A 26,376-nucleotide genomic window follows, 5' to 3' on the forward strand; every position below is an offset into this window, starting at 1 on the left:
TTTTAATTTGGATCCTTCCTTCCTTCCTTCCTCACTCTCTCCCTCCTTCCCTCCTCTTAAGAAAACAAGTCACTCTATGTTCTAGTCAACATTTTCATTTCCACAATATTTTCAAATAAAGGTAGATAGGGATTACTGCATGAAGCTAAATCCAGCTAAACCCTGCATGAAGCTAAATCCAGATAAACATAACTGCTTCATATTGCCATAATACTAATTGGATTAATTCAATGAAACCCAAAGTATACTAATCCAATCACACGTCTCTTTGTGACTATCTTTGCAATTAGTAACATTTGTACAAGATTACATGATTTTTATAAGTAATATTCTATTTTGTTTTTGTTTTGTAGATGATTTAGAAAGAAAATAATTTCATATACCGTTGAAGGATCTTTGGTACTCACTGAATTTCATTGTTTTCTTGTAGATGTTTCATTAACCAAACTAGGTAACATCATTGATGCTAGAAATCACCAGCTAGCACTGATAATATTATCTAATTTCAGTAATGAAGTGTCTGTAAGAAAACAGCCAGGTTCAGAGAACACCAAGGACTTCTCACTTCAACCCTGAGCTACAAATATTCTATCGATACCAATTACTGCTGAATAAGTTGGATAGATAAAAATGTAGCAATTAGTTCATACAAGGCTTTCTAAAGGTCATACACAGAAGAACATGCCTATAATGAGGTCATAAAAGAAAGAGAGATGTTAGATTCTATATTGATGATGTTCGTCCATCATGTTCAAAGAGGACTTGACATCTAATGGGTTGTGGGCTGTACACAATGTGTCTGCAGGTGGCTGTAAGGCCTATATGGGCACAAAATGTTCTGCCACACATTGGACAAACGTGTGGGCACCATTGGCCCAGCATTTGCGGAGTGCTCACTTCTCTTCTGCTACCAAAGTTCTTCTGGCCTCAGATGCCTGGCAGTCTGGGTGGATCAGCATGTACCATTTTGGTTGATCTTGTGCCAGGGTTTCTCATGAGTGTTGTCGATATCAAGGGACTTGAAGGAGGCTTTCAGTGTGTCTTTGTATTACTTTCTTTGTCCCTCATGTGATCGCTTTCCTTTACAGCTCACCATAGAGGAGCTATTTAGGGATGCAATGGTCTGTCATCCCAGCAATATGGCCTGCCCAGTGTCTGGGCTTTTATCAGCAGGATGGGAATTGATAGCCTGCTCTGGAGAGGACCTCGGTGTCAGGCACCTTATCCTGCCACCAGATCCTCAGAATTCTATGGAGGCAGGTCATGTGAAAGTGGTTCAATTGCCTAGCATGTCTCCTGTATACATCTGTCCAATGGCAAGGGCCCAGGATCTGATGCAATAACAACAGAAATCTATAAGGATGGTGGTGCAGTGCTTGTTGACAAACTCACTCAGCTGTTCCAGTCTTTCTGGAATCAAGGAACTATTCCTTGGGAACTGAAAGATGAGTCCATCATACACTACTACAAGAGGAAAGGGAATCAACAAGTCTGTGATAATCATAGAGGAATATCACTGCTTTCATCTCAGGCAAGATCCTTGCACAAGTGTTGCTGAACCACCTGACTGATCCACCTGGAACAGGATCTATTACCTGAAACACAGTGCAGTTTTTGCATAAAGCGTGACACTGTGGACATGATCTTCACAGCCTGACAGCTCCAAGAGAAGTATCAAGAGCAGAATCATTAATTTTATCCCACCTTCGTGGATCTCACTAAGGCTTTGGATACTGTCAGTCATGAGGGCCTGTGGTGTATCATGTCAAAATTTGGGTGTCCTGATAAATTCATCCTGATGGTATATCAATTTCATGATGGAATAATGGCCCATTTGCTTGACAATGGAGAAGCTTCAGTGTTGCAGTATAGCATAAAATGTTAGAATAGGATTATATCATATATATCTGGACCTCTAGCATAAAAATGCTCTGCTTACCCTGATTCTATTATAGCCAGGATAGGATGGTACTAAATTGCAACAGGAAAACAAAGGGTTCAATAAACATCTCACTGATGAACAAGTTTACATCACTCCAGACAGGGCCTTATACGATCAAAGGGGGAGATTTACATTGCCTGAAGCAAACACAGGACGTGATTAAGGAGATTGGTTGTGATAAGGCAGAAGGCTTCAGAGAAATTAGGTGTGAGAAACATTTGCTCAAAGGAAAAAGTTTCAAGGAAATTGGTTTGTGGTATCTGGGGGAAAGGAAGGACTCAAGATATGTCATGCTTGAAGTTATGTTATTGGATGTTTGTGTATCACTTGACATGTACATGTAATTATCCCCATTTGCTCATGCTCCCAAATAAAAAGAGGTACACGGCTCCATACTGTGTCACTTCACCCAAAGAAAATGTGTCCAAGTCTTCTTTATAGGATTCACGTTCGTGAGTGATCCCACATGGCTGGGTTGCTCTTAGCCCCTCTGAAGACATCATCTTCATCAGGGACTTTGCAGCATCCACACTTCAGAGGCCTTTTCTATCACAAATAGCGTCAAGCAAAGATGCATGTTGGCACTGACCTTATTCAGCATAATGTTTTTAGGCATGCTGTCAAATGCCTTCCAGAACAGTTCCTTGCAAGTTAGCCTGAGATACAGGACCAATGGGAAACTGTTCAACCTGTGAAGACTCCAGGTTGTCACCAAGATAAAGGAGACTGCTATGTGACCTCCTCTTTGCTGATGACTATCCTCTGAATGCTGGATGAGAGCAGGAAATGCAAGCCAGTGTGGACAATTTTGCAGCAGCATGCAACAATTTTGGTCCCCTTATCAACATAAAGAAGACTGAAATGATTTATTTATTAGATTTGTATGCCTCCCCTCTCCATAGACTTGGGGAAAATGATGCATCAACCAGCTCCGAAAGCCAAATACCAAGCACCCAGCATCACAGTAAAAGGACCAGAGCTACAAGCAGTGGACCAATTTACATACCTTGACATCATCCTCGCCCATGTAGTGACAGTCTCCGGAGAGGGGCGGCATACAAATCTAATAAATTAACTTATATTAAATTAAATTAAATTAAATTAATTGACATTGAGGTCAACTGCAGAATCACCAAAGCTCTGCATTTGGCAGACTAATGACCAATGTGTGGAACCGACATAGAATAAGCCTTGCTACAAAGCTCAAAGACTACCGTGCAGTAGTGCTAACTGCCCTGTTGTACACCAGTAAGACTTAGATTCTACAATAAGGGAATTATCAACCATCATACAATACACTAATAGTTGATTTCTTTCATGTCTTTTCCCACTTACTGGATGTGTAGTCTCTTGATTCACCCATGCATTCTGTTTTGTCAAGGGCAAACATTTCTCAATTGGGAAAAAAAAGGATTTTAGAATGAGTTCTTAAAATATTAACACTGTAGAATCTAATTTTTAGCTGTATAGCATTGGAAGATAAAGGATTACACACTGCTAATTACCGGTATGTGTTAGAAGTCATTGTCATGATTAATTTAATATATGAACAATGATTTACAGCTGATTTACATCAGCATAAACTATTTTAAATGCTAATCAATGAAATAATATTAAATGAAGAATACAGTACTTTTAGATAAATAAATATATCAGAATGTTCATGTACTTTTAAAAATTTTAAGTATTCAGATACTATTATCTTTCAAAAGTTAATTTTACTGATTATCCTCTCTAGACTGAGTTTTCAAAATGAACTTTTAATTTATACATGTTCCAGTTGATTACAATTAATTTAATTTGATGTCTTGTGGCAAGCACATAAGGGATAAAGTTTAAACAAAAAATGAAAACATATCTTGAAGAATGTTGATGTAATGAATATAGATGGAAATAAAAATACACTTGTTTGAATGACTGAATCTGTTGCTTATTTTCCCCAACAAGAAAAGCAATTGGCAATATTGAGTAAAGGTCTGTGTAGCACTTAAATCCAAAATATTTCCAATTAATAAAGGTTTCATATCTATTAGAGTAACTCATCAGATTAATTTCTGATCCTTCATTCCTTTTTCTTACTATCATTTTCTAAAACAAAAAAAGGGAAAGGCTTCCTATATTATTATCCTCATATCCCCATAAATCTGTGAGTAATGTTTCTTGTATTGAATAACTTTCATAATTCATTCAGAAGTGCTGCAGTTTGTTTTTCTATCTTTCAACTATATAGAGTTTTGATTAATGTATTTATGCTGAGCTTCATAAATCAAGAAAAGCATGATTTCTACTTCTTCAAATCTCTTTCTTTCATTGCAGCAGCTGTTTTTTGTTAAAAATTCTGCAGGGTGGAATATTATGACTAAGGACAAAAAGACACAGATGTTGAATAATGGCATTTTCACATGGTGGCTTAGATTTAAAAGGTTTTAAATCCACAGAGCTTAGCATGGATTTTTACTAAATAAATGCCCTGTGTTAATCTAGGACTGTATCAAAGTTTGGACAGATATGTCCTTGATGGAATATCACTCTGTGATAACAAGAATTATGTGATACCCAGAAGCACTGAGAAATATATTTGTCTGGTGTTCAGTATCAGGCTGGGGAGATACAAGAAAAATGTACTTGTCTGATTGGTTCAACAATTGTATTTGGTCCTGTGTTTAGAATAATAATGTGAAATCCTATGGTATCAGTACTGTGGATCTGTCTCTGAATTTACTGGCCTGCTTCCATAATGTAAGCAATTTAATACAGGCAAGCTTTCTTTTAAAGGTTCAGCAATCTCCTGAATGTACTGCTGCTGCTACCAATAAATACAGTATCACTTGATGCCAACTTTTTTTTTCCAAGCGGCATTTTAAAAGCAGGCTTCAAAACCTCTGTACATCCAGTGGGGGCTATGTCACATTAGGTAGACAAAACTAGACAAGAATAAGCAAGTTCCGTATATAAACCGGATTCAGAGACTAATAATAAAAGAGCTTGTAAGCAGGTAAGAGCTGGGAACATCATTAGCACCTGGTTAGGGCTGGAAAGAAACATCTGGAGCAAGTAAAGCAAATAAAAAACCACCCTACAAAGACAAGGTTTGGGAAACATTCTTCTTCTCAGAGAGTAACAATGAAAGAGCTTGCAAGCCAGTAAAAGCTGGGAACATTGTTAGCACCTGGTTAGGACTGGAAAGAAACTTCTTCTGAGTAAGTTGGAGTAATGGAAAAACCCTGCAAAGACTTAGGGCTTGGAAAACATTCTTCACAGGGAGAAACAATAAAAGAGCCTACAAGGTAAGAAATGGGAAGATCTTTAGCAGCTAGTTAGGGCTGGGGGGGGGGGAAGCTACATTCAGAGTATAAGACGCACCCTAATTATCAGCCTCTTTTAGGGAGGAAAAAAGGTCTTATACACCAAAAAATATGGTAATCCATTCACATGCATTGTAATGGATACCAATGCTTCTAAGAAATGCTGCAGTGTTCTTATTTGTGAATTAAGGTTACAGTCCACGAAACCCTGATGTAGGAGGTTCACTATGATCTGGTACTAGCAGAATGTTTTATAATAAAGTATATATTGAAAAATAGATGTGCAAAACAACAGACTTAATGCTTCTATACTTCTGTTGTAAGTGATGAAGGCTGAAGTTCTATTTTTTATGGAAGAAGGTCATATTATATACCCATAAAATTGGTGACAGTGCAATCCTATTTGTTTTCACTTAGAAGCAAGTGATGTTGCTTTCAGTTGGGCTTAGTTCAGAGTCGTGGGTCTAAGTTTGCAGCATCATTTGACACATGGGATTTTTTTTTTTGGGGGGGGGAGGGGTTAAAACCTAAAATGATGAGAGAGATATTGTTCCGTATGATTTTATATTTTAAAAAACATGTTATTTCTTCAACAATTGGGCACCCTTTATTGTAGAGAAATTAAGCTCTGGCCTTGAGAAGGAAGAAGGAAAGATGAAAGTTTGTGCAGCCTTGGGAAAGTAGGCAGTGTGAGAAAGCAGCCTGGAATAGCTACATCTTAATATTGTTCCCTTAAAACGAGTCAGTGAAGATTTCAAGCAGGTTTATAAGATTATGTTAATATGACATAATCTGACATAAGATATATTCCTAAAATCCTTGCTGTGATTCTTTCTTGACCTTGCCTACTTGAAGAACTCATATTTACTCCTAACATTGGAAGATTCCTTTCTGGAAAATAATGTCTTCAGAATAACACATTTGGAAGGGACCTTGGAGGTGAAGATATGACCTTTTCCTAGCTGCTTTATTCTTTGTTGTGACTAGTTTAAAAAAATGTAACCAACTGGCCTGGAGAATATTGTTTAGGAGGCCAGAGAAGAATCTTGTTTCAGATTTGTGCTGGTTTGAATGTTTTGCCTTCCAAGTACCTTTCTGTGGTTTACTACAATATCGAATGGGTCATCACATCAAATAATACTCATAGGGGCAAGAAAAGGAAGGAGTTAATTCCATAACTGATAAAGACAGGTATGTATAATGGTATGAAGGAATTGCTTTGAGAGATTAGAAAAGCACCACAGCCAAGGCAACGATCAGACAAGTGACAGCTTATCACTGAGCCAAACATCTTAGACAGGACCTTCCCTAGAATCTTGGATTGTATCTTATGGGAGAAATACGGTACATTTTCAGAATTGCAAAATTCTTTTAATGAAATCTTATAATAAAGTTATAACCAATACCTCTGAATGTGCTTTTGGCTAACCCACAAAGCTAGCAATATGTGTATATATCTGCATACTATTAAAAAGAAGCATTTCTTGGTGCAATGGGCATCCATTTTGGCAGTAGCTAGTAATGGTATTTGCTGTTAAATTTACAATCTGGCTAGCACCAAGGATTCCATGTGGCTGGATATATTCAAGTATGCCCAAGGAATATGTTGGAAATTTTGCAGAGTGGCTTCTACTAAAACCTAGCGCAATCTTATCATTGATAGGAAAACTGTTCAGATTTACTGTGATGGCAAGAAAGATTATTGCATTAACAACAATATAAAACTTGTCTGGCTTTCTGGATGTGTATGTATATGTGTGTGATACAAACACATAACACATCTTTGCTCTATTAATTGCAAATCTGGAACAACATTAAATAAATCTGACATGGAAAAAATCAGAGTTTGTTAATTAATCTCTGTGTAACTTGGTGAAAAACTGGATATCACAGGAGGCCGTTTTTTGCTAGTTAACAAATGTTTACTCAAATTAGTCATCAAAATTGATGTCAACATGAAAAAAAGAAAGCCTCTACTATATATTATACTGACACACTGGATGATTATGCCCACATAACTTATGAAAGTATATTTGTACATTAGACTAAAACATTAACAATTTTTCCAGTCATTTATAGTGTGCAATTTTCCATAGCAGAGATATTACATGTGGGCCTAGAATTGAAATATTTCTCTTTCCTAAAACTGAAGGCTTGCTTAAGCAACTATCTAAAAAGGCTTTTAGGAAAGGCATCTTTCTCCAATTGGTTTTATTTATTTATTTATTTTATTTATTAGTTGGACTTGTATGCCGCCCCTCTCCGAAGACTCGGGGCGGCTCACAACAAGTAAAAACAGTCACAACAATCCAATTAATTAAAATATTTAACGATTTAAGAAAAACCCCATGTAATAGCAAACACACACAGAAGCATACCATGTATAAATTAACATGCCCAGGGGAGATGTTTAGTTTCCCCATGCCTGACGGCAAAGGTGAGTCTTAAGGAGTTTTCGGAAGGCAGGAAGAGTAGGGGCAGTTCTAATCTCCGGGGGGAGTTGGTTCCAGACAGCCGGCGCCGCCACAGAGAAGGCTCTTCCCCTGGGACCCGCCAACCGACATTGTTTAGTTGACGGGACCCGGAGAAGGCCCACTCTGTGGGACCTAATCGGTCGCTGGGATTCGTGCGGCAGGAGGCGGTCTCGGAGATATTCTGGTCCGATGCCATGAAGGGCTTTAAAGGTCATAACCAACACTTTGAATTGTGACCGGAAATTGATCGGCAGCCAATGCAGACTGCGGAGTGATGGTGAAACATGGGCGTACCTAGGTAAGCCCATGACTGCTCTCGCAGCTGCATTCTGCACGATCTGAAGTTTCCGAACACTTTTCAAAGGTAGCCCCATGTAGAGAGCATTACAGTAGTCAAACCTCGAGGTGATGAGGGCATGAGTGACTGTGAGCAATGAGTCCCGGTCCAGATAGGGCCGCAACTGGTGCACCAAGCGAACCTGGGCAAACGCCCCCCTCGCCACAGCTGAGAGATGGTTTTCTAATGTGAGCTGTGGATCGAGGAGGACGCCCAAGTTGTGGACCCTCTCTGAGGGGGTCAATAATTCTCCCCCCAGGGTAATGGACGGACAGATGAAATTGTCCTTGGGAGGCAAAACCCACAGCCACTCCGTCTTATCCGGGTTGAGTTTGAGTCTGTTGACACCCATCCAGGCCCCAACAGCCTCCAGGCACCGGCACATCACTTCCACCACTTCGTTGACTGGGCATGGGGTGGAGATGTAAAGCTGGGTATCATCGGCATATTGATGATACCTCACCCCATGTCCTTGGATGATCTCACCCAGCGGTTTCATGTAGATGTTAAATAGCAAGGGGGAGAGGACCGACCCCTGAGGCACCCCACAAGGGAGAGACCTCGGAGCCGACCTCTGACCCCCCACTAACACCGACTGCGACCGGCCAGAGAGGTAGGAGGAGAACCACTGAAGAACAGTGCCTCCCATCCCCAGCCCCTCCAACCGGCGCAGAAGGATACCATGGTCGATGGTATCGAAAGCCGCTGAGAGATCGAGGAGCACCAGGACAGAGGATAAACCCCTGTCCCGGGCCCGCCAGAGATCATCCATCAACGCGACCAAAGCGGTTTCCGTGCTGTAACCGGGCCTGAAACCCGACTGCTGGGGACCTAGATAATCAGCTTCTTCCAAGGACTGCTGGAGCTGGAGTGCCACCACCTTCTCGACAACCTTCCCCATAAAGGTTTTCCCTTATCATCAAGGAACTTAGGAGTTACAATTACAGCACAATTAGATTAATCATTTAGAAAAACAGATATGAGGTTTAACGTATGTATTATTTTATAAAATTATTGTCAAGTGATGGGGACATCAAAAGATCCAGCCAATTCAAATATTATAAAGATTTATTGCAAGCTTAAACTCTACAAGAATATGAACTACCAATGGTTCAAGCAAATTAGTGGTCAATAAGACTCAATGGAATTCAAAGTGGGCTGGACTTAAGATCTCTTGTGGGCATGAAGGGACTCATGCAGGGGTGGGTTCCTCTTACCTTCCTACCAGTGCGCTGCGTCCCCTAGCATGATTTTGCTTCTGCACATGTACAGAGAGATGATTTTTCTTCTGTGCATGCTCAGAGAGTGAAAAAAATGTCAAAATTAAGGGGAAAAAGAGGGCACGGACCGACAAAGACAGCATCGGAGCTATCGCACACAAATTGTGCAATTGGCAGGCCACTACTGGAGCAGCACACTGACCGCACTAGTAGAAACTCATCCCTGGACTCATGACTGGCAACACAGTTGACCTCTCCCTTGGGCTCAGTCCAGTGTTCCCTCTAATTTTTTGGGGGGGTGGGCGGAAAAGTATAGTGTCTGAGCAGCAGTCCCTTCGGGACTGGGCGGCACAAAAATAATAAATAAATAAACAAACAAACAAACAAATAAAAAACCCACCCTGTTTTGCCTCAGAGAATTTCAAAATAAAATACTGTACTGTGTGTCTATAACAGTGAGCTCATAATAGGGCAACTCTATCAATATCAAAATGCCACTTAAATAGTTGAGCTAGTTTCAAACTAGATTTTGATTTTCTTTCTCTCTTCCTTACTCACATTCTTTTTCTTTCTCTTTTCCTTCCTCTCTTTTTTCTATCTGTTTCTCTCTCTTCCTCTCTTCCTCTCTCTCTCCTTCCCTCTCACTCTTTCCCTCTCGGCTTCTGGGCAGGTTTGGAAAACTCTGAGTTGATGATGATTTTTAAGTGAGCGATTGCTCACTGCTCAGCTTAGAGGGAACTATGGCTCAGCCTGGTCATTTTGTACACCTATCAGTACTGGCTGATCAACATGTAATATATATATTTCATATGATCTTTTTCTATTGATGTTTAAAATTTATTTAAAGCAAGTTCTTGTCATTATTTTCCCAAATTCATCTTCTGCCTTGTTTAAAATGAGAATTTATTATTTGAATTTATAGGCTACCCTTCTCCAGTGGACTCAGGGCGGCGTACAAAAATAAAACTAGAATACATATAAAACTTATTGTGTGCTTATTGTGTGAATGAAAGAAAAGGATAATAAGGATTGTTTGATGTGCTATATCTTACATTGTAATTCTGCAAATTTGCAAAGATCTGCCCCAAGGCATATTAAGCTATGCTTGAAGAACCTGAGGTTGAAGTCCCAACTGACCATCATGCTCATGGATAAGTTTGAGCCAGTCATCCTGAGTTTATTTTACATTACAAGTTCATTGTTACATTGCCAAAAAATAAAATAAAATCAGCACATATGCCAGTTTTGTTCTTAGATTTAAAAAAAAGATATACAGGTAGTCCTTAACTTACAACAATTGAGCTCAACATTGAGCTAAATGTTGTTAAGAGAGAAATTTATTGAGTTTTCCCCCATTTTTTAAAAATTATTTATTTATTTATTCATTCTATCATTTATTCATTCATTCCATCATTCATTCTCTGAAGATTCGGGGCAGCTTACAACATATAAAAATAGCAAATTACAATGAAAAATAAATCCAAATAAAATAAAAAATACATAACTATTTAAAAATTCCTAGCTATATTAAAATCAATATTCATACAACAACCACACAATCATTTGTTGGCCAGGGACCAAGATCTAATCAGCAAAAGTCTGGCCACATAAATGAGTCTTAAGACTCTTAAGAAAGGTGAGGAGGGTGGGAGCAGTATGAATCTCCAGGAGGAGGTGCTTCTAGAGGGCTGGGGTCCCACAGAGAAGACTCTTCCCCTAGGTCCCGCCAAGTGACATTGATGGGACCTGGAAAAGGCTGACTCTGTGGAACCTAACTGGCCACTGCGATTAATGCGGCAGAAGGCGGTCCCACAGGTAATCTGGTCCGATGCCATGTAGGGCTTTATAGGTCATAACCAGGGGTGGGATACTGCCCGGACAGGGGGGAACGCAGTGGGGTAGTGAAAATGGAGCTCCCCACCAGAACACCCAATTTGCACTGAAAGTTGTTAAAAGAAAATGCAGGGCGTCCCGCATAAGCCACGGCCAAGGCCACAGTTTAGTAGTAAAATTTTTGTTAGCTCTTCACTGGTCATAACCAACACTTTGAATTGAATCTGGAAACCAATTGGCAGCCAATGCAGACAGCGGAGTTTTGGAGAGACATGGACATGTCTGGGCAGACCCATGGCTGCTCCCATAGCTGTGTTCTGCACAATTTGCAATTTCCGAACACTCTTCCGAGGTAGCCCCATGTAGAGAGTATTGCAGTAGGCGAACCTTGAGGTGATAAGGGCATGAGTGACCGTGAGCACCAACCGAACCTGGTCAAACTCCCCACTCGCCACAGCTGACAGATGATGTTCCAAGGTCATCTGTGGATTGAGGAGGACACCCTAGTTGCAGACCCACTCTGAGGGGGTCAAAAGCTGCCCCCCAAGGGTAATGAACAGACAGATGGAAGAATCCTTGGGAGGCAGAACCCACAGCCACTCCATCTTGTCAGGATTGAGCTTGAACATGTTACAACATTTTACAACATTTCTTGCCACATTTGTCAAGCGAATGTTGTTAAATTAGTAACACACTTGTTAAGTGAGTCTGGTTTCTCCATTTACTTTGTTGGTCAGAAGGTTGCAAAAAGATCACAGGAAACAAGGACACCACGACAGTCATAATTATTGTTGAGTTGTCAAGTGTCCGAATGTAAATCATGTGACCATGGAGATGCTGCAATGGTCATAAGTGTGATAAATGGTCATAAGTCACTTTGTTCAGTGCCATTGTAACTTTGAAGTTCTTTCTTACTTTCAGGTTGAATCTCTCCTTGGTCAGCTTCTGTCCATTGTTCCTCGTCTGGCCCCGTGGTGCTCTGGAAAATAGTGTGATCCCCTCCTCTCTGTGGCAGCCCCTGAAGTACCTGTCCCCGCTGGCCCTTCTTTTCACTTGAATATCCATGTCCAGTTCCAGCAACCTCTCTTCATATGTCTTGGTTTTTAGTCCCCAAATATTTTTACCATTGCAAGAAAAACATCAGTAAAAGTTTTCTAAAAGAGAAAGCACAGCTGTAATTAGTGGTTTTACATGAAAGCACCATTTACATGAAAGTGCTATTTCAGCACCTTGGCGTTTTTCAGGACTGGCAATACCTGTTAGCTTTATATTTGTGAAATTGTATCTTTGGTCATCTGGGAAATAATGTTTCCATTAGCTCTTTTTCTGGAAGCTCATCTGCAAAGTTGTGAAATTATGAAACTATGTCTTCTATTTTCTAGATCACTTCAATTAACTTTCTGAGATTTGTTATAGAAAAAAATATGATTCATCTCTACTTTGTTCACCTGACATTTTTCTTTTTTATTACTTTTTCTGAGTGATATGAGATAAAAAGATTGCCACATTGTCCTTATAGTTGATTCACTAAGTTGGAAGAATTTCATCTTCTATAATCAGAAGCTTTTAGTTAAGTTTCTCCTCTACTGCCTTGCTTTCTCTTAATCTTTCAGTTTTAGTATTACTTACATTACCTCGTTAGCTTTTTCTCATGTGCTCTATCTTAATATGAAAAAAAAAATGGCAGTGCAACATTTGGATTATATTGTTATGTAATCAGTCAAGCAAGCCATACTACATGTCTATTTATTTCCACTGAAATCCCACAGAATGGGATAAAATGTGCAGCAAGAGTAAATACCATGGAGGTCATTGTATCTCAAGAATAAGCTACTTTAAATTCTGAACTTTCTTAAAGAAGAAAATTGCCTATAACCATTTTTGTTTTATTCATCCCAACCTGTCCCTTGCTATGAATAATGACTAGCAGTTGCAACAAATAGTTTCCATGTTTTATGTTCAGTACAGTTGGGTGACTTTATAGATTATTTTTCTGGCATCTAGGTGCTCTTCCCATTTCAGTGCCTAAACTGTTTGCTGGTATCATTCTTGGCAAATTGGAAAGTTCAGTTGTGAAATTGGAATCATGAAGCAGTACTAGCCATTTTCTGCAATGTGATGCATTGCAAACCTGACCACAAGAATGGGGAAGGAACACATGAGTGAAATGAGGAGGAGAGTAAGAAGAAGTCATAGGAATACAAAATGAAATAGAGAAAAAATGAGAGGTTTTCCAGAATCTGTTACTAGAATAAACAAAATTTTGAATCTGCTGCTGTTCCAGTTTCTTGACATCACCTATTTTGAGAATAGGGTGCTTATAATGTCTTGATGGAAGCTGCAAGAAATGTAATGCATAAACTAAGCACTTCACTCACATGAACTCCGATTATGCTTATCATTTGTAATTTTGTGCAAAGCTCATACTTCTCTGAGGCAAAAGTGATGTTCAGATTGGCAGTAATATCAAGAATTGAATGGTCGGCCAATTCATCGGCTGGCCGAAAGTTGCGTTGGGGCCGGAAGAACATGGCCCCGGTGCGTGCGCCGGCTTTGAATGGGCAATCTTGGGCTGTGGTATGAGATCACCCATTTTGGCCCTGTACAAGCATCGTGGGGCTTGATACGAGCTGGGGGCGGGGTGGGCGTGTCCTATAAATAGGGCTGCACTCTGGGCCTTCCTCCTTTGCCCCTGGTTGCCAAGAAGAGCAAACACCTGCCTGCCTTCCGCTATCTTCCAGTGTGCCTAGAAGGGGTCACCCTCGGGAGCCGAGTAGGAATTTTTTGCAGTCTCAACGCCTTAGTTGCATCCATTTTTTTTTGCCTATTCCAAACTAGAGGGTGAGGATAGACTAGTTAGAGTGTGTGGCACAACTTAGTTCTAATTTGGTTACAATTGGCTTATCCCTTTGGTCACTGGAGTTGACAGGTAAGGGGCAGAGATGGGCAGCAGTAGCAACTGCGCGTTCTCCTTTAGGGCATATTTTGGAAGATGATGGGCCGCCCCTCACCAGGAACTTTGGGTCAGAACGATCTGAGCAATTAGAGAGGGGGTGCCCTTGGGACTCACCTAATCCAATACCTGGACAGGGATTGAATGGTGACCCCGCCACACACGCTTTATGGACATGGCCTGGAACCAGGTGAAGGTGTGGTATCTTTACCTTGCTCAGCAAGAAGCTATGCACATAGTTGCCCAGGAAGGTTACTGACAGGAATTTCTGCCTTGCTTTTCTTATGGCCTCTGAAGATCCTGGTTATTTGTTGATAATCATAGAAACATAGAAACATAGAAGACTGACGACAGAAAAAGACCTCATGGTCCATCTAGTCTGCCCTTATACTATTTTCTGTATTCTATTTTAGGATGGATATATGTTTATCCCAGACATGTTTAAATTCAGTTACTGTGGATTTATCCACCACGTCTGCTGGACGTTTGCTCCAAGGAACTACTACTCTTTCAGTAAAATAATATTTCTCATGTTACCTTTGATCTTTCCCCCAACTAACTTCAGATTGTGTCCCCTTGTTCTTGTGTTCACTTTCCTATTAAAAACACTTTCCTCCTGAACCTTATTTAACCCTTTAACATATTTAAATGTTTCGATCATGTCCCCCCTTTTCCTTCTGTCCTCCAGACTATACAGATTGAGTTCATTAAGTCTTTCCTGATACGTTTTATGCTTAAGTCCTTCCACCATTCTTGTAGCCCGTCTTTGGACCCGTTCAATTTTGTCAATATCTTTTTGTAGGTGAGGTCTCCAGAACTGAACACAGTATTCCAAATGTGGTCTCACCAGCGCTCTATATAAGGGGATCACAATCTCCCTCTTCCTGCTTGTTATATCTCTAGCTATGAAGCCAAGCATCCTACTGTTACAATCAGTTACAGTTGATTTAACATTTAATAAAGTGACCCATTAATCCCAGCTCTTTGGTGTCCATGTTCTTATTTCCACATCCAACGAAATGTTTCTATTTGCTATGGGAGGGATTCATAATATGGGCAGTAAGTATTTATAGATATTGGTACATGTCTGACAAAAGATGTTGGATATTCCTCCTTCTAACCTATCAAGGCTGCGGTGGAATGTAGTGTTGATTCCCAGATGGGACTGGCTGTATTCCAGAGGATGAGAGACAGCAAACTTTTGATAGTTTGGTTAGAAAATAGCCATCTCCCTAGATGTTCTTAGAACACATCTTATTGATGCAGCCAGTTGCTTTCATTTAGCAAGATTTCTGTCTATAGGTGAAAATAATGCTGAAAGCAAACTCATTTTAAATCAGTCTAATTTCTTTGAAAATAAAAGTTACTAGTTTGGGGAGAAGATATCCCTCTACGTTTTTATATTCGGTTGCAGCTTATTCATTTCCCTCCAAATTAATAGAAATTTTATCTGTTTGTTCTAAAGCTTTGAAAGACAACTTTTGAGTTTTACTTTGGCCCTCAACTTTTCATTTTTTGGCTATCACAATTTCATTTTAGGACTGTCAGGTAAAAATGCACTCAAATACCTTGCAGGAAATTAATCAGATGACATCAGAAGGCACAAAGGGAAATGAGAACTGTTTTGGTCTAATGGCTAAGGAGCAGGCCTAAAAACCGGAAGGCTGTGAGGTTTAGTATTGTCTTAGGCATAAAAGCCACTAAGGGGATTTTGGGCTAGTCCCTCTTTCTCTGAGTCCAACCTGCCTCACAGGGTTGTTGTCGTGGGGAAAACAGGAGGTGGAAAGTGTATTAGATATATTTGCTTCCTTGACGTATTTATAAAAATAACAAATACAGTCTAAAATCAAATAAATAAATAAACAAAACCATCAGCAAATGTAGAAACATGATCAGAGCCTTGGAGTCTTTTTTATAGGACTGCTTTCCACAAAGCCCCAGAGCAATTGAATTAAACTATTGCATTGTTCGGGAGATTAAGATAAAATAAACTTTATTTTCAGGTTTTTTTCTGTGAACACATGGGCATACATTAAAAAATAGAATTCTGATGCCTGCTCTCAAAATATCTATGAATAGAACGGAACAGAACAGAAAAGGAATTGTTTATTGGCCAAATTTGATCTGATACGTAAGGAATTTGCCTCTAGTGCATAAGCTTACAGTGTATATATAAACAGCAATAGGTCATAATCATAGTTACAATCATTAATCATAATTTACAAAGAACAACTGATAAATCATAAGAAAGCAATAGGAGAAGATAGGAAAGATGAGAAGGTGAAAAGATGAGAAATGAGACAGTGATGTGGGAATTAAGTGCTCAGCAGAGTGAATATATACCCATGTATACATAAAGTATACGTATGTGCACGTTTCATCTCTCTTAAACACATACACATGGATACGGACATGGACACAGACACACATTCCTGAGTATATATACATATTATCTAAATATTTATGGATGTTTTCTCTTATTTTCTGTGAAACCCAGCAATTACCTCTAAAACATAATCCACCATGGAAGAAAGGGATACATTGACAGGAATCAATGACCAGGATCTCTATTAAACCTGGAGCCGTGATTTAAGTGAGAGTCTTCTTTAACTTAACAATCTTTCAAATATTACAAGGAACAAATACAAAGGAGGAAACCTTCTTGAAACATGGAGAAAAAATAGAGAAGAAATTATGGGCCTCCAAACTTGACAACACAGTCTTTTGGGAAACTTAAATATGTCTGCGGAATAGCAATAGAATTCAACTGACAGACAGAAAGTCTTGCCTGTTTACAAATATACAGCTAGATATGTCTAATTCTTTAGGCCCAAGGGCCTATTCAAAAGTTACTGCACCAAAGTGACATATTTATTGCAGTGAAAAGGGGGAGTGATTAAATATAGGGCAGCTGTGATCATGTTAATTGCATTTTGTTTTAATTTAAATCATATTTAATTGTTCTTCATTCACCTTTTTGGAAATACCTGCCTCAACTGCCAATCAAAGACCAATGGTGGGCCTCAGACTGATGCAAGTTTATTTATATTATTTTATTTGTCAAAAACATGTACAAGATAACAGATATTGAAATAAACATAAGCAAAGTAGGTACAGGTAAAATGGGACAATAGGATAGTAAGACAGAGACAGAAGGCACAGTGGTGCGCTTATGCACACCCCTTAAAGAACTCTTAGGCATGGGGTGAAGTTGACTGTTGCTAACCTTCCCCCAATTGTTGTTGTTGTTTTACCTCAGAGAAACTAAAACAGCCTAGAGCCATAATGGCGAACCTATACAACGCATGCCAGAAGAGGCACACAGAGACATCCTACACAGGATGCTCAGCCTTGCTGACTCCTCTTCTGCATTCCTTTGCACACCCACATGCGTGATGGTCAATTTTTTGTCAGGCATGTCTGTGCCAGAAACTGGAAGTAGCACATGCATGCCAGAATGCTGCTCTTTCAGGTTTCGGTGCTCCCATACATGTGAAGTCAGCAAGGTCATGTGGTCCAGGTGGGATGGTTTTGCATGCCATTTCTGGCATGCAGGTCAACGTGTGGTGACATAAAAGGTTAGCCATCACTGGTCTAGAGCAAGGATAGGGGGGGATCATGATATGACTTGTGGACTTCAACTCCCAGACTTCCTGAGCCAGCCAGGCTGTTTTTCCATGCTGGCTCAGGAATCCTGGGAGTTGAAATCCATAAGTAAAAAAAGGGCCGGCCTAGAGGAAAGTCTGGATAACTAACTTGGAGTGGGAAGATAAGGTCAGAGAGGGATATGGGTCTGGAACTGCAAAGCTTTGAGTTGGTCAGTTTAATGCTGCAAAGCAAAAATCAAGATTTGCTTCCTCCTTACATATTCCTACATAATGTAGTATATTAAGAACTACATCCCTTGAACTGAATGAAGTCCAGAATTTAGTCAGTTCCATATAAGAGAATGTATAGCTGTTCTATAACGCTTATGTAATCCATAGGGACTTATGGATTGATATTTGATTTTCTATACTCCTGGATTGTGGATTAAATTTCATAGCGATTGATGTTCGAACGGATATGATTTGGTGTGGATTTGGATTTGAGTTTGATTTTTTAATACCCCAGTTTCATGTTTTTAGCATAACGATTTGTACTCTAGGGATTGCATTGCTTCGCCTGAAACTCAATCATCATGAAACAAACTGTGCATTGTTTAGTTCTGATTTAATGTAATAGATGGACTGGCCATTTTGTAATTTGTAAATTATGTTAGATAGGGTGCATTGAGGAGGCAGACATCAGAGATAGTGATAACAAACAGCTCTTTATTCAGCAACTATGTACAATCCAGGAAAGGTTCTGTCTGACAGCTAGTCCTTTTTATAGGAGCTGTCAGACAGTTCAACCAATCAACAATCGGTATTCTTCCCACCAGAATGGAAAACCTGACTGAAGCCTTTGTATTTCAGTCTTAATATCTAACAGTTTATGCTCAGTATTACTTCTTCATTTATTATATTCAGGTGCCACCCAGCTCACTGTCCAAAATGACTCTGGATGCTTATTATGGATAACCCCTTCTAGCTTATATAATGAACCACGATTACCACAAATCATGGCTCAGTGTAGTGGTCTTTAAATTCATAAGCAACTTAAAAAGGAGGTTATGATTTTCATATTATCTTCACACTAATTTTAGTTATTTGTATTTATTTATTTATTTTATAACTTGCTTTTCTTTTAAGAGTTCAAGACGGCTAATTGGAGTATCTTCTCTCATTTTATGGTTACAACGATTCTGTGAGACAAATCAGACTGAGAGAGATTGACGGTTTCTAAATAATTCAGAGACTTTCTATGGCTGAAGGCAGTCTTGAACTTGTCTAACACCTCCATTAATATGTCACACATTACAATTACCTGAGATAATTTCAGGTAAAATAATTTTCTATAATGGCAATCACTTATCACTTCCATTTGGTTGAATCATCCTTCTGCCCTTCCTTTTTAAATAAAAAGATTGCCTGCCAAAATAATACTTTGAGTTTTAAAGGGAATTAAGTTGGAATACAGAACCCAACTTAAAAATGCACATAAAGTCTACGCCTGAAACCAAAGGAAACGGGAACACATTTCCAAGGACTAAAATACCAGCAGCAAAAACAATTCTAGAGAGGATAGATTATTTGCTGTCAAGGAAGTGGCAGTTTTAACTGTTTTTGCCTTAGGTACTATATCCAAAACCTTTATTTACAAATAATTTGGCCTTGATGGTAAGATCCTACGTAATACATGTGTGTAAGCCTACAGGCTACTCCTTGAAAATATTTGAAATGTTTTCTTTTTCAAGGAGAGTGCATGATGAAGGAGCAACCACCAGAGAAAATATGCCCTTTTTTAAAAAAAGACTCTGCCAGTAATGGATAGAATCAAATAGTTATCAGCTATGACAAAATTAGTCTCCTGATGACCAATGCAAAGGATTCACTTTTTACTGTGGAAATGACATACATGAAATCAGAGGTTCTGAAAATAAAATAGTGAGGAGTCTTTTCAGAGAAGAAATTGTGTGTCTAGGTAAGCTTTCAGTTTTGTCACAGTTTTAGTTTAAGTTATAAAAAATGTTCAAAGCAGAATAGATAATATTGCAAGGATTTGAAACTACAGTGATACCTTGTCTTACGAACTTAATTGGTTCCGGGAGGAGGTTCATAAGTTGAAAAGTTTGTAAGACAAAACAATGTTTCCCATAGGAATCAATGGAAAACCGATTAATGCGTGCAAGCCCAAAATTTACCCCCTTTTCAAGCCAAAGTGCCCGTTTTTGCGCTGGTGAGATTCCCCTGAAGTTCCCCTCCATGGGAAACCCCACCTCCGGACTTCCGTGTTTTTGCGATGCTGTAGGGAAATCCCAGGATTGTAAAAACGGGCACTCCATTGGCAACGGAAGTCCGGAGGTGGGGTTTCCCAGTGAAGGAAGCCTCAGCGAAATTGCACCATCATAAAAACACAGAAGTCCTCGAAACCCCACCTCCAGACTTCTGTGTTTTTGCAATGGTGCGATTTCTCTGAGGCTTCCCTCGCAGGTAAACCCCACCTCTGGACTTCCATTGCCAGTGGAGTACCCATTTTTTCAATCCTGGGATTCCCCTCCTAGGATTGCCCTACAGCATCGCAAAAACGCGGAAGTCCAGTGGTGGGGTTTCCCATGGAGGGGAGCTTCAGGGGAATCCTAGGATCACATAAATGGGTGCTTCAATTGCAATGGAAGTCCAGAGGCAGGGCATCACAGCGGTGGTGGGTTTGCAAGGCAAAAAAAGTTTGTAAGAAGAGGCAAAAAAATCCGAACCAGTGTTTTACAGATGGCACCAACCACCCGCTAATCTCGCTAAAATGTTTCCAAATACAGGTAGTCCCCGACTTACCATGGGGATCCATAAGCCAGTCCTTCTTGGTGCTGTGTTGCTGCAGCCTCCGAGCCTGCCATTTGGGTGAGGGGATCTCCGTGGTGGACAGCCTCAGAGGCTACAGCAACGCAGCACCAAGAAGGACCGGCTGTTGGTCCTTTGAAGCCGCCGCAGCCTCAATTCGGGCGAGGGGATCTTCACGGGGTCTCAAAAGCCACCGCCCACCACGGTGGAGGCGGCGGTGGCAGCGGTGGCTTTGAAGCTTTCCCTGGTCATCGTAATGACAAAATGATGTACATCGGGGACGACATAACCCAGGGACTACCTGTATGTCTCTTCTTTGCTGGAAGTGCAAAAAACAACCTGGAACATACTATCATATTTGGTGGACCTGCAATACCACAAAAAATACTGGCAAAAAAATCAAGAATCTTCTAGATCAGATTACCTCCCAGACAATTCAACTTAAACCAAAGCTATTCCTCCTAGGGATTGTTAGGCAAAATATTAAGAAAGAAGATTGGTACATCATTCTCCATATCCTTACTGCAGTGAGAATTTTATATGTGCAGTTTTGGAAGCAACCCCCCCCCCCCAACCACCTTAATAAAAATTATGGAATGCACAGAAATGTCAAAACTGACAATGGAGATTCAAAATAGGGACGAATCCAATTTCTACAAGGTCTGGGAGAAACGGTACCATTGATTATCACACACACAAAAACACCTAAATACCATCAAAAAAGAAGAAAAATTCAGTAACCATCTTACCCACTGTCAACACGATACGAAATGAAAATAACCTCATAGCCTAATTCATAAAAGACATTGATTGAGACATCCTGAAGATAATTACCAAATTCTACAAACCAATCCTCAAAATACTGACTATATAGAGAAAATATCCATATCATATACTATACAGTGATCCCCCGAGTTTCGCGATCCCGATCATTGCGAATCGCTATATCGCGATTTTTCCACCCGATGACGTCACTCCCTTCCTTTCTCATCTTTCTTTCTCTCTCTCTTTCTCTATCTTGCTTCTTCCTCTCTCACACTCTCTTCCTCCCTCTCTCATCTCTTTCTTTCCTTCTCTCTCTTTCTCTATCTCTCCCCCTCTTGCTCTCCAGCGATGGGGAAACCCCATCTTCGGCTCCTCGCTGCTGCGGCGCTGCAAGCGAGCAGCCGGGCGGGCGGGCGAATGGGCAAGCGGCAAGCGATCTTGGGGTTTCCCCTTTGCCTCCACCATCTGCGCATGTGCGGCCATGGAAAACAGGACGCGCATGTGCAGATGGTGTTTTTACTTCCGTGCCGCTACATCGCGAGTTTACGATTATCGCGCGGGGTCTTGGAACGGAACCCTCGCGATAATCGGGGGATCGCTGTATATACATACTAAACCTAACCAACAAGATCATTATGAACAAATAAAAATGAAGGGAAATTTACGCCTAACGCACAACTAAAACCAGAGATCATTTAATGATCGAAATGTCTCTCCCTCCTTCTCTTTAAATTCCCTCCCTATTTAATTTCCTTACTTTATTTACCCCAATTCTAACTCGTTCTTTTATTTTTCTGTTTTTGTATAATTTATATTACTGCTATATTATGTATTACATTCTTATTTTTCCCTTTTTTAATGTAAATATTTAATAAAGTTTTTTGAATGTCTTGGCTTAGCTTTACATAAGAACAGAGGACTGTCTCCAGGATCTATATAGAGATGTCCCTCCACAATAGAACACAACAGAATAAGTGTTCTGTTCACTGCTTTCCTGAATTTAGGATTTATGTGGAGGGAATCTTGAGTTTATTTGATTTCTTGATGGCCTGATTATGCACAGGTCTTTGGGCCAGTGTCTTCCCATATTTTTTGTAATCTCTGGTTGTTTTAAATTGCACAAGTTATTCATGATCCAGAGCAAACAGATTACTGAGAGTAATAGAAAAAAGTGTGACCAGGGTATCTGGCCTACACAAAGCTTCAGGTGGGGAATTCAGCTCAACAAATTTCAATCAGATCACTCCACTGAAACATATTTGAAAATAAAAGCAGGATTTGTTTCAAAGCATTGAATCCTCTGACTTTCAAGCAGACAAGAGCTTTCCAAGATGGTTTGGATTCATTCAGAGGTCTCCAGAGAATCCAATTTTTTTTTAAAAAATAATTTATTGAACAGTTTTTAAAAGATAACAACATATAATTACAAAATATACATATACAGAATCAAAATACACAAAAAGAAACAAAAAATACACACAAAATGTGAGAAAAAGAAAGAAAAAGTAAAGAGGGGGGGAGGAAAAACAATACATAACATCAATATTACATTACATGACCTAGTTTTGTGTATCATTGTATCTTCTGTATTATTATATCTCTTATTAATTATACTTATCTATGTTAATGCATTTCTTAATTCTTATTGCTATTTTCGTCACCATCTTAATATCATATCTCAATTCATCTACCTATCTTCTTATATTTTATATGTATCACTCATTTCTTAAATTTGTGTTCCAACCAATCTTACCAATGGTTTCACGAGAATGACAAGATGAGGATTTTGACATTGTGATGCTAAATCCTCCCCTTATGCATACACATGCGCTGTCCATCCCCCAGTGTATATTGGTGGATTTTCTGCTGCTTGAGGGATTCTAACAGATAATAATGTTCCAACTTTAATTCCACATGGAACCTGCTAGAAGTGTGTATAGATTCTGTGATGTTGACATGAGTAACTGGCCAATAAGATTTATCACTTTATTAAATCAGATACTTACAAAATATTTATGATTCTTACTCCTATTATTTTGCATTTTTGAGTTCCTTATGTTAGAAGGAAAATCAGGACTGCTTCCAAGGCAGGATGAAAGAATACAGAACATAGGCAATTGCTTTGAGGAGGGGTGTTTATTTCTGAGAGCATAGTACAGGTAAAGTATTTATTTATTTATTTTGTCCAATGCACAATAATACACAATGAAGGTTATAGAAAAAGAATAGAAGTGAAAATTTAGGAAAAGAATATATCAATTAGAGAATAGAAGGATATTATGACAGTAGTATAAGAAGAATAGAATAAAAGAATAGTAGGAGAGACAATTGGACAGGGGACGGAAGGCACCCTGGTGCACTTATTTGGAGGTGGCTCTCAGTTTCCATTTGCAGTTCCTTGTGTAGGAAAAGTCTGCCTTTATTCCTTGCAAGTACACAAAAAGCACCTTCCCACTAGGAATTCTTAAAAAGTGAAATTGGACCCATTCTTCACAAAAACAGCACTCTGTGGATCAGGCATCCCGCTGAGCTGTGGTTTTCTGCTTATTTAGCATTGCGGCTTCCTGCTCAATTAGCATTACAGAAGGAGGTGGCAGTCTTTTGGAGAAAAAGACCTTTTCTTTATTAATGAGGAAACCTTTGCAATTCTGAAAGGAATGCTTACTTGAATGGACCCACACCTGTAACTTTACCCTCTGTGTTATGTCTGTTAGCTTTTGCTTCAAATTAATTTCTAACCTTTTGTCTCGGAAATGGATGCAAGATTGAATGATGAGGAATGGAGGGTAGAAACTAGTGGATGGGTAGGTTTCCTTTCCTTTCAATTTGCCTGTTCAAATCATAGATTCCTCTTTTCTTGCTGTGCAGATTTAGATCTATTGGACTTTCTTTCCACTTGGTCTCTTCATGAGAATGCCTTGACTACAATGTCCAACATTGATATTCAGCCAAGAGATTGGCCCCAGGAAGAACAGAAAACCATTTTAAAATAGTATGTGGGCTGTTTGCGGTGAAATGGATGATTCTACCTTTCAGCTATTGGTAAGGTAACCAGATTTTAACATTGGTAAAGCAGGACACTGTTGACTCTCTCTGTGTGTGTGTGTGTGTCTATGAAATAAATAAATAAACAAGATGGTGGATGAAATTACCCAAATGGGAGTAAAGGGAGATATTGTGATTATGGGTGATTTCAACATGCCTGCTGTTAACTGGAATATCCCTAGTGCCCTTACATGCAAAGCAAGAATATAGTAGAGGCCTTTACAGGAGCAGCTCTGCCACAGCTGGTTAAGACACCAACTAGAGGGGAGAATATTCTAGATTTAGTTTTTACGAATGGGAACCGGGTTTCAGAGGTTAAGGTGGGAGAAAACTTAGGTTGCAGTGATCACCTATGTTTGTGGTTTGATGTAAAAACTGATCCTGAGCAATCCTATACTACAACTAAGTTCATAAAAACAAATTTCAATAAAATGAGGGAATATTTAAATAATGAATTAAAGGGCAGGGATAAAATGGCAGGAGCAAGTGCCCAGTGGACTGTATTAAAAAAGGTCATCTTAAAAGCCACTGGATTGTATGTAAAGCAAATAACTAAAGATAAAAGGAAGAAGAAACCGCTATGGTTTAGTAATGATGTAAGGACTATAGTCAATGAAAAAAAGGCTGCCTATAGGAGGTATAAAGAGTCTGGAAGTATAGCTGACAGAGAGGTGTATAAAATGAGACAGAAGGAGGCGAAACAGATAATATATGCTGCTAAAGCCTCAAAAGAGGAAGAAATTGCCAAATCTGTGAAGAAGGGGGATAAAACCTTTTTCAGATATATTAGTGATAGGAAGAAGAAAAACTGCATCATCTCAAATCTTAGTACTAGAGATAATACTTACATTGATGGGAATAAGGAGGTCGCTGACCATTTGAATAGCTACTTCTGGTCAGTTTTCTCAGAAGGCAGCTTGCAATATAATACTATGGGTAGATATAGCATTGCTTCCAACTGCTCCAGTGATCTCAGAGGCCGATGTCTTAGAAGAACTTGAATGATTAAAGACAAATAAGGCAATGGGTCCAGACGGCATCCACCCCAGAGTTCTTAAAGAACTCAGATATGTGATTGCTACGCCCCTGACTGATTTGTTTAACCAATCCCTTTTAATAGGAGATGTTCCTGATGATTGGAGAATGGCCAGTGTTGTGCCTATCCACAAGAAGGGCAGTAGAAAAGAAGCTGGTAACTACAGGCCAGTTAGCTTGACATCAGTTATAGTTAAAATGATGGAGACTCTACTCAAAAAGAGGGTAAATCAGCACCTAAAAACCAATAACTTATTGGACCCAAACCAGCATGGCTTTACTGAGGGCAAATCATGTCAGACTAATCTCATTGATTTCTTTGACTCTAAAGTGTGCAATAGGGTTCATATTCATGGAGGCATCTGTAATATGGCAAATGATTTAGCTTTATTAGATAAGTGGTCAAACAAATGGAAATTGCAGTTTAATGTTTCCAAATGTAAAATAATGCACTTGGCCAAAAGGAATCCTCAATCTGAGTATTGTATTGGCAGTTCTGTGCTAGCAAAAACTTCAGAAGAGAAGGATTTAGGGGTAGTGATTTCTGACAGTCTCAAAATGGTTGAACAGTGCAGTCAGGCGGTAGGGAAAGCAAGTAGAATGCTTGGCTGCATAGCTAGAGGTATAACAAGCAGGAAGAGGGAGATTGTGATCCCACTGTATAGAGCGCTGGTGAGACCACATTTGGAATACTGTGTTCAGTTCTGGAGACCTTACTTACAAAAATATATTGATCAAATTGAACGGGTCCAAAGACGGGCTACAAAAATGATGGAAGGTCTTAAGCATAAAACCTATCAGGAAAGACTTCATGAACTCAATCTGTATAGTCTGGAGGACAGAAGGGAAAGGGGGGACAAGATCGAAACATTTAAATATGTTAAAGAGTTAAATAAGTTTCAGGAGGGAAGTGTTTTTAATAAGAAAGTGAACCCAAGAACAAGGGGGCACAATCTGAGGTTAGTTGGGGGAAAGATCAGAGGCAACGTGAGAAAATATTATTTTACTGAAAGAGTAGTAGATGCTTGGAAGAAACATCCAGCAGACG

Source organism: Erythrolamprus reginae, chromosome 5 (assembly GCF_031021105.1).
Source record: "Erythrolamprus reginae isolate rEryReg1 chromosome 5, rEryReg1.hap1, whole genome shotgun sequence".
NCBI lineage: Eukaryota > Metazoa > Chordata > Lepidosauria > Squamata > Dipsadidae > Erythrolamprus > Erythrolamprus reginae.